Raw genomic sequence first — 8,897 nt, forward strand, 5'->3', positions numbered from 1 at the left:
AACAGTTTTTAACCTTATTACTTATCTCTCTCTCTCTCTCTCTCTCTCTCTCTCTCTCTCTCTCTCTCTCTCTCTCTCTCTCTCTCTCTGAAGGAATTGGCAAACAAAATCAAAAGTTTATTTAAATAAGTATAACTGATACACCACCGATCGTCCACAGAAGAACGATTCTGGAATCAACGATGCACTAGTTTGCGGATTTTATCCAATTGCGAAACAATGCAATAGCTAATGTGCTCTGTATCACCGTCTAGTTTCTCTCAAAGCAAAAGGAAAATTAAATGTTCTTGTTGAATTTTCTCTTTGCATTTCCGGTTTTTTTTGGTGAGCAGTTGATACTAACTGAAAAAGGAATATATGAATAACCGAAAAGAAAGCAAGTTACAGAAACACCAACATTCACATTGGATTGGTAAACTGCAAACGACGCCGTTTGGTTGTTTGCATATTGTTATCTCCTAGAGTTGTGGTGGCATAGTGGTAGCGTTCTTGTCTGGTGATTGCCAGGCTGGGGTTCGAGTTCCGCCCAATATCGTTAGTTTCTTTAGTCTCTGCAACCTTTCTGTCTTTGTGAGCTAAGGATGGGGTGTTTGGGGAAGCCTTTACGTCTATTTGCTGGGTCTTCAGCAACCATTGTCTAGCCCTTTATGTTCCTAGCTTGTGTCGAGAGGGGCCTTGAGCGCAGATCATATGCAATAGGTAAGTCTCTAAGTAGAGCATAGGCTTTCTTGATGGGGCAATGTCAGTTTCCCTTGCCACTACCTTTCATGAGTGGCCTTTAAACCTTTAGATTGCACGTCTGTTTACATCTCGATGACGTGAAGCCTCTTAAAGAAACACCAAAAAGATATATTATGTTTTTTTTTCAAGGCCAAATTTTCCTTCAAGGGGGCTTTTGCAAATCGTATCAGCACAATATTTTTTGGCATATATTTCGAGATTTTTAAATCTTTGGGGTAACATTTGGGGAAATATTAGGCCTGTATTCTTGTGAAAGATGTAAAAAATAGTTAGTTCTTTCAAGTATAAGGATTCTTCTTATTTCTTTTCCAATAGATACTAGGAAGCAGATTGGTCTTGTATATCTTCATACTTTTTCAAACTATTCGTTTTGAAATGTATTTTTGACAAAATCAATCTGATTTTCTATTTTTCTATTTGTTCCATAGGAAGTCGAACTTTTTTTCATTATTTCTAGGAAATAAATTACGAATACAAATTCGATTGAGACGACATTAGCAAAGAAAGCTAAATAAAATATACAATACCTTGAATTTAGGTAATAGATTCCACCACAATAGGTTGATGCACGATTAAACGGAAAAATTATATGGAAAAAACCCTTTAATCAATTAAAAAAAATATATATATATTGCAAACTACAGATCGTATTTAATGATGATATACAAAAAATCTAGTAGTGTCAGAATATAGCCTAAACAGTAGCGAAAGGTGATAAGAGAATAATCACAAAAAATCGGTTTGTCTTTGGAAATCATAGAGCAAAACAATCGAATTATAAAAGGTCAGCGGTGAAAAAATTTAAATGTTTGGCCATTATTAAAGGCATCCGAGTGCTGTGGTTGAAAAAGCTCGTTATTAGAATGTGGGAGAATGTTACTTAAGTAGAAGAGGAAAATGCCGTCAATATCGTTGGACGTAATAAGCTATGAATTTGTATTCAATTACTGAGTTTCAACAGTTAATTGATATTTTATGTAAAGGTAAAAGGAAAAGGGAGAGGAATTTAAACGTGAGGTTATCAGTCGTGGTCACCTTGCACCATTGTTTATAAGAACACTGTGAAGAGAAAGAAGAAAAAAATACAACTGGTTAGGGAGAGCATCTGTAATGAAAGCATATTCTTCTGCATATTCAGTAGGCAGCAAAGTCAACAATGAAAATACAAGACAGTAAGACAAACTATAATTGTCATGGTAATGAAATAAAGCCGGGCACGTAAAAACGGTTGGGTAAATAAACAACAATATAAGCAAAGAAGAAGCCGAGATGAGACAAAAGCATTAATAACTAGAAAGGCACTAAGTAGAGCACAGACCTCCACCAGGGATGCTTATTTCTCGACCTTTTGAACTTATTTTGGACGTTTTGCTTGTCCATGACCTTTCCCTTTTACCTCCCAAAATCTAATAATTTCCAGATCTTTACATAGCAGTTTAAAATTCCTGCAAGTTTCATTACTTTAAGATTGAAATTTTGGTGGTATGGTTGATGACCTGAGTTTAACCCTATGCTTGACCTTGACCTTGGACTTGACCTTGACCTTTGACCTTGACATATATTAATTGGAGTGGATTTTCATACATTCAAATATGAACCAAGTTTGAATTCTCTGTGACAACGAGGGCCAAAGCTATTGCTGATTAAGAGAATTAGATATTTTAATTGACCCTGACCTTGAGCTTTGATCTTGATCTTAAAAAAATTTATCATTTCCATCTATTCAAATAATAGTTACTTCCTGCTATTTTCATAACTCTAAGATCAAAATTATAATCAGGGAGCTGTTCACAAACATACACATACATACACACAAACAAGGAGTAAAATATAACCTCCTTCCAACTTCGTTGACGTAGGTGAAAGGGACCTTCCAAAACCAGACACCCACACTTCGATAAGTTACCCCCAGAACTAAAAGGAGACTTGCAAACTTAGACATAAGAAAATTATACAAAAATATTAAAGAACAGATTTGCTATTGAGAAAGATTATTTCTGACATGTAGTGGAACAAAGAAGTCACATAAATTTAGGTTCGAGGTATTATCCAAGTAAGGTCCGGTAGGAGATAGGGCGTCTAAAAAGGAGCCAAAATGATTTTGTGGAAAATGTTGGTGCAAAAGAGAAAATAGAAAAGTCTGGCAATTATCTAGGGAACTGAAAACATAAATAAACATTCCTTTTCCTTTTGTCTTGTATTTACAGTTTGAAAATCCCCTACTATTCCCAATGGCTTTACATTATTGACTTCTCATGCTAGAAGATTTTATTATCATACGTTTTATATTATATCCCAAAAATATTCAAATTAGGTTTTATAATTCGTAATGGCCATATTAGCACAGGTTTTACTTAATATTACTGAAAAATATTGATGACTTGAATAATCTTAAAGTGAAATATTTGTAATCATTCATTTGCTTATCGAAAAGCAAAATGCAATTACCATACAAAAGATTTCGAAAATTGCCTATCTCGTTTACAATCATAGACTATTAGATTTTGTTTGAGTTTCATTTGAAAATAAACTACTTCAAAATAAGTTCACTCTCTGTTAACTACGAGGGAGTGAAACGCCTCCATTTATATTTACTGATAATATTCAACTAATATTCTCTTCCCTTCTTTAAATCAACGGTAGTAAAGGTTTACATATCCTTTCAGTAATTATATTATTCAGTTTCTTTACCATCTTGCTGATATTCATTCATCATCTTGAACACACCTTGGTTCCTTATTCCCTTGTAATTTTTTTTTCTTTTGTGTGGGTTGGAAATTTTTCGTTTTATAAGCATAATCTTTGAAAAAAACATAGAATCCAAGTCTATCTATCCTTATTAATTTGGTAAATGTCTTTTTAATAATAGGGGCTTATCCTTTTCATATCTTTAAACATCTATAATTAGTGTCCAGTCATATGTCTAATTAAAAAAATATTTAATTTGAGTTGTGCATTTATATTTACATATATATATATATATATATATATATATATATATATATATATATATATATATATATATATATATATATATATATATATATATATATATATATATATATATATATATATATATATATATATATATATATATATATAAAGAGAGAGAGAGATAGAGAGAGAGGTGCAAAAGTAGTTATACTTATAAAAAAAAGAATACGTACAGAATATACACTAAATTCATTAAACAAACGCACGGATGTTATATAAACTTGTAATATGAAGATGGTGTAATAAAAACACCTGTAATAAGAATCCATATGATACTCAAATTGCTGGCCGTCAGCATTCACACACATCTCTAATCGAGAACGAGCACCCATGCCCACTCCAAAACAAAGATCTTCATAAGCATCAATTTCCTGATAAGACTCCAAAATGAACTGACTCATGTCTTCAACCGTGCGGGGTTTGCGTGTAAAACCTTTTCATTTACAGTGCCCCCCAAAAAAGTTCTTATGAGTTAAATATGGCGAGCGTTGTGGCCAATTGATGGCACCACGGCGTTCAATCGATCAGTTTAGAAATTCTAAGTCAAGTGGTGTACGCACATTGATTGCAAAATGTGGTGGGGGCCCTATGTTGCTGCAAATACATGAATTTTCATTTTAAGAAATGTTGCACTGATTTCATTATATGTTAATATGTCAGAAGTTTCACTGATCAGACAATGTCGTATATATACTTTTGCAGCTCAATATATATATATATATATATATATATATATATATATATATATATATATATATGTATATATATATATATATATATATATATATATATATATATATATATATATATATATATATATATATAAATTTTGAGTACGTTTTTGTGATGATATCATATTCTTATTTCCCTTTTGACTTACTGAATAACTATCCTGTAGTTACTCTAGTTTGTTAGTTATTAGTTATGCGTCCATCATAAATTTTTAGGAACCCATTATAGATCATGAATGTGAGTTATCTTTCATCTAATAAAATGATGCTAGTTTCACTAAGATTGTAGATATCGTAAACCTTCAAAGCTTTGCGAAATTTGAAGAGGATGAAATTAAATGAAACCTATCTGATGAGATGCCTTTTTGATAATTGAGTCTGCTTCATTTCTAACTGTTCTTTCATACTCATATCTCAGAATTATCATTCTCCACTGACTAAGTTGGATGAAACGTTCGATTATTTTGTCCATTTTCTTACTAATTCTTGTTCATTCCCTTTTCCTTTTCCATTACGATGTTATTTTTTTTATTTTCATAATATGTAATACTATCTTTATTTCACCTTCTTATAATAATACTGTATTTTTTTTCTTTTTTTTTTACCTTCCATCTTCTCTTCTAGCTTCCCTTTATGCCCTATACTTTCACCCCTATCCCTCTTCACATTATATCTCTGTTTATCAATTGCCATTATTATTTAGCTTAGTTTATTTCTGTCTTCTCCCCCAATAATTTCCTCATCCCTGGTCTCCCTTTTTTTCAGTTTCTGTTTCCTACGTCCCCCTCCCCCCCCCCCTCTCTCTCTCTCTCTCTCTCTCTCTCTCTCTCTCTCTCTCTCTCTCTCTCTCTCTCTCTCTCTCCTTACTTCCCAGTCCCTTGCCCCAGGCTGTGCAATGGGCCGTCGCTTACCTTGACTTCTTGACCTTGTAGAGTGCGGACATGTGTTTCTGGTTTTGTGAAATATTGTGCAGAGATGGCTGCCAGTGGCTTGCACAACCAGGAAGCTCTGTCACAGCCTATCCAGGAAATAGAAAACATAGGTATCTTGGAAATAATTAATAAAGACGTGTACCAACAAGTATTTCTTAAATCGCTGAAAAAGATATGCCAGTACTCTATACACGATATCAAAGAAGTGCTTGATAAATGTCAGCAGGACTTATCCTTGAGAGATCCCCTGATAATAGAAATATGTAGTATATTTTTGGACTATAAAAAAAACAAAAAACAAAAACAGTGAAACGACAACTGAAACATAAAATTGTGTGTGATATTATAACTCTTAGCACGTGCATAGTTAATTTAGTTAGAAATAAAGAACTAGATAAAATATTCAATGAGCACATTGCACATACCTTTGAAGATAATAATTTGATTATTGCAGAACTACTTCAAACAGTATCATTACTACAAGAGAGAGTCTATAAGTTCGAACAACCAATTGCAAAATATCCAGAATATAGTGTTCATGAATCGCGCCAAACTCTCACCCAATCTCCTTTGATAAGAAACCCTGTCTTACTCACGACGGAAATAGTGCTGGTGGACAGCCGTCCACTCCCTAACCGACCACCCTCCCCCACACTTCCCCCTATCCTCAACACTTATTTATACCAGGGAGAGAGTCAAGATGAGAGCGAAGGTCAGGAGGAAGAAAGGGAGGCGGAGGAAGCTGTCTCTAAGGACCAACGCAGTGTCATACCACCTGTTAAGAAAAAAAAAATAGAAAAGCACGTCAAAAGCAATTTTCGGAAGACAACATCGTAGTGCAACCCCAAAGGTCAGTAGAAATATACATTAGAGGTGTTAGCAGCAATGCCTCTGTTAAGAATGTGGTTGATGAGCTAATTTTCCGAGGGGTCTCAAAACAAAAAGTGAAAGTACGGCACCTTGGACATTCTAACTGAGGCCGATCATTCGTAGCAGAGGTGCCAGAAAATAAGCAGAATACAGTGATGGGAGGTCATCCGTGGGCTGACGGTATAATTACTTGACCATTCCTGCCCCACACCAGGAGAAGACAATTAGAAGCTACCAAGAAGCAGTCGACGCAAAGAAGTGTAGGTAGGCCTAAGCGGCCATCTCGGACGGGGTTTAGATGGAATACCAACTCCTACCACTCCTATGATAGTAGGCTGTACTCCCAACCCCAAGGATCACCCCTGCAATACCAAACTGATGAATACCACTGGAGACCACCCCACAGGCAGTCGGCAAATAGAGCTCACTCAGCTCAGCCTTATGACTACCATGACCTCTCCCATGACAACTACTGGCCTCTCTCTCTCTCTCTCTCTCTCTCTCTCTCTCTCTCTCTCTCTCTCTCTCTCTCTCTCTCTTTTGCCATAGAAGGAAGGTAAAGATTTTATGAAACGGAAATATGAAGAAAGGCAACTATTATCAATGAGTTAAAATTTTGGTGCTACTATAGCGTGAGGTCTACCACACTATAGCGTGAGGTCTACCTCCCGTTAGCACTATAGCGTGAGGTCTACCACACTATAGCGTGAGGTCTACTTCTCGTTAGCACTATAGCGTGAGGTCTACCGCTGAATTATTCGTCCCTCATAGATAAAACACATTTCATACATTTCTTTAAGCAATAAACACTTAATTTAAACATATTTTAGAAATGACTTAAATTGATAATTGGATTTTTAATTATATTGAAAAAAAAATGAATAAAGGAAAAAATAAACATATCATATATTTCCATACATGTATTCTAGCGATACAAAACAATAAACACTTTAATTGATAATTGGATTTTTAATTATATTGAAAAAAAGGAATAAAGGTAAAAATAAACATCATATATTTCCATACATGTATTCTAGCGATACAAAACAATAAACACTTTATTCAAACATATCTCGGAAATGACTTAGATAATTGGATTTCTAATTTCATTAAAATAATTAGGAATAAAGGTAAAAATAAACATGTTATCGATCTACTGCTAAATTATTCGTCCCTCATAGATAAAACGCATTTCATATATTTGTTTAAGCAATAAACACTTAATTTAAACATATCTTAGAAATGACTTAAATAGATAGTTGGATTTCTAATTACATTGAAAAAAAGGAATAAAGGTAAATATAAACATGTTATCACATATTTCCATACATTTATCCTAGCGGTACACACTTCGTACATGTTCTAAGAATGACACAAATAGATCATTGGAATTTTTTCTCATCACCTTCCTGCAAAAATAATCAAGATGAGACTGGAACAGCTGACGACCAACACCTCGCATTCTCTTCAGAATCATCGTTTTAGCGTCCAACCATGATTGCTCAATTGCCTGTGTGTGCGCTCCTGTCGCTGGATCCACATAATATTGCTGGTGGTTCACTGTAGAATGCTGGTACCCCATGGCATTTAGGTTGCTATAAGCAGGCCGCTCATCTGAATGAATCACCGAACCATATGCACATTCCCTTTCAATAACAGGGATTAGAGTGTTGCGGTCACGACGTTCCACCCAAAAGTACCGACAGTCTGAGCCTTGTTTAAGACCAAAAACCCAAGGCCCATCAATTCTACGGCCATGGTTTCTGTTGTTTTCTTGTTCTGCGTCACTGTCCTCGGAATGAGGAGCGCTGTCTCCATTCAGCATCCTTCCTCGGTTGTACTTCCGTCGACCAGCAAATCTTGCCTCATCAATTTGGATGGGGTTATCTGTTGTTCCGACCATCTTTCCTCGTCGTTGATGAGAAACTATGGCTGTACATACCTCTCGGCACATGTTGAACCAGTCAGTTACTGTATTGGCAGATTTTCCGGTGAGAGTCGTTGCTGTGGACATTGGTATATCCAATACAAAGAGAAATATTAATTCTGATATTTCACACAGGCTTAGGTTGCAGTGCAATTTGTTGTTCATGTCCGTATAATGGAAAAATTGATTTCCTATTCGAACAGACCGTGTGGTTTGACAACCCTTTCGAGGGCAACGTAACACAGGCTTGAATTCTCCTCCTGTGTTACGCTTTTTTTTTCCTGCATAACAGAACCACATTTATGGCATGGATCTGCTTCTTGAGCTGTATCCAAGAGATTGTGCTCTCTTAAAAAGGCGAGTGCTGCTTCTTCTGTCCGAATGACACTTCTATAAAACTCCTTCAGCAACATTTTTAGTACCTTCAATCGATGATATCTCTTTTAGGCCGAGGGAAAAACTGATTTAGAAGCTCCATTTGCTTCCTTTTATATGGGCAGGTCACGTTAGGGTCAGAAATGCTTTTAGCGGCCAATGAGTGAATAATCTGATCTTGGTTAATTAATACCTATAGATTAACCAATTTAGCGTGTCGGTGTGTCACACCTTTAAGGAGTAAAGGTATGTTTTTGACTTGCAGGTGTGGGGAAACCAATTAAACAAATCTTAATCTTACTCGTCGGCGACAGTGTGTCACACCTT

General features: G+C 35.3%; 1 pseudogene; it reads right to left on the minus strand.

Moving 5' to 3' along the window:
• Nucleotides 1-7,604: 7,604 nt before the first annotated feature.
• On the minus strand, nt 7,605-8,608 carry LOC137640861 (uncharacterized; annotated as a pseudogene).
• Nucleotides 8,609-8,897: the final 289 nt, after the last annotated feature.

This window comes from Palaemon carinicauda, chromosome 5 (genome assembly GCF_036898095.1).
Source record: "Palaemon carinicauda isolate YSFRI2023 chromosome 5, ASM3689809v2, whole genome shotgun sequence".
Taxonomy (NCBI): domain Eukaryota; kingdom Metazoa; phylum Arthropoda; class Malacostraca; order Decapoda; family Palaemonidae; genus Palaemon; species Palaemon carinicauda.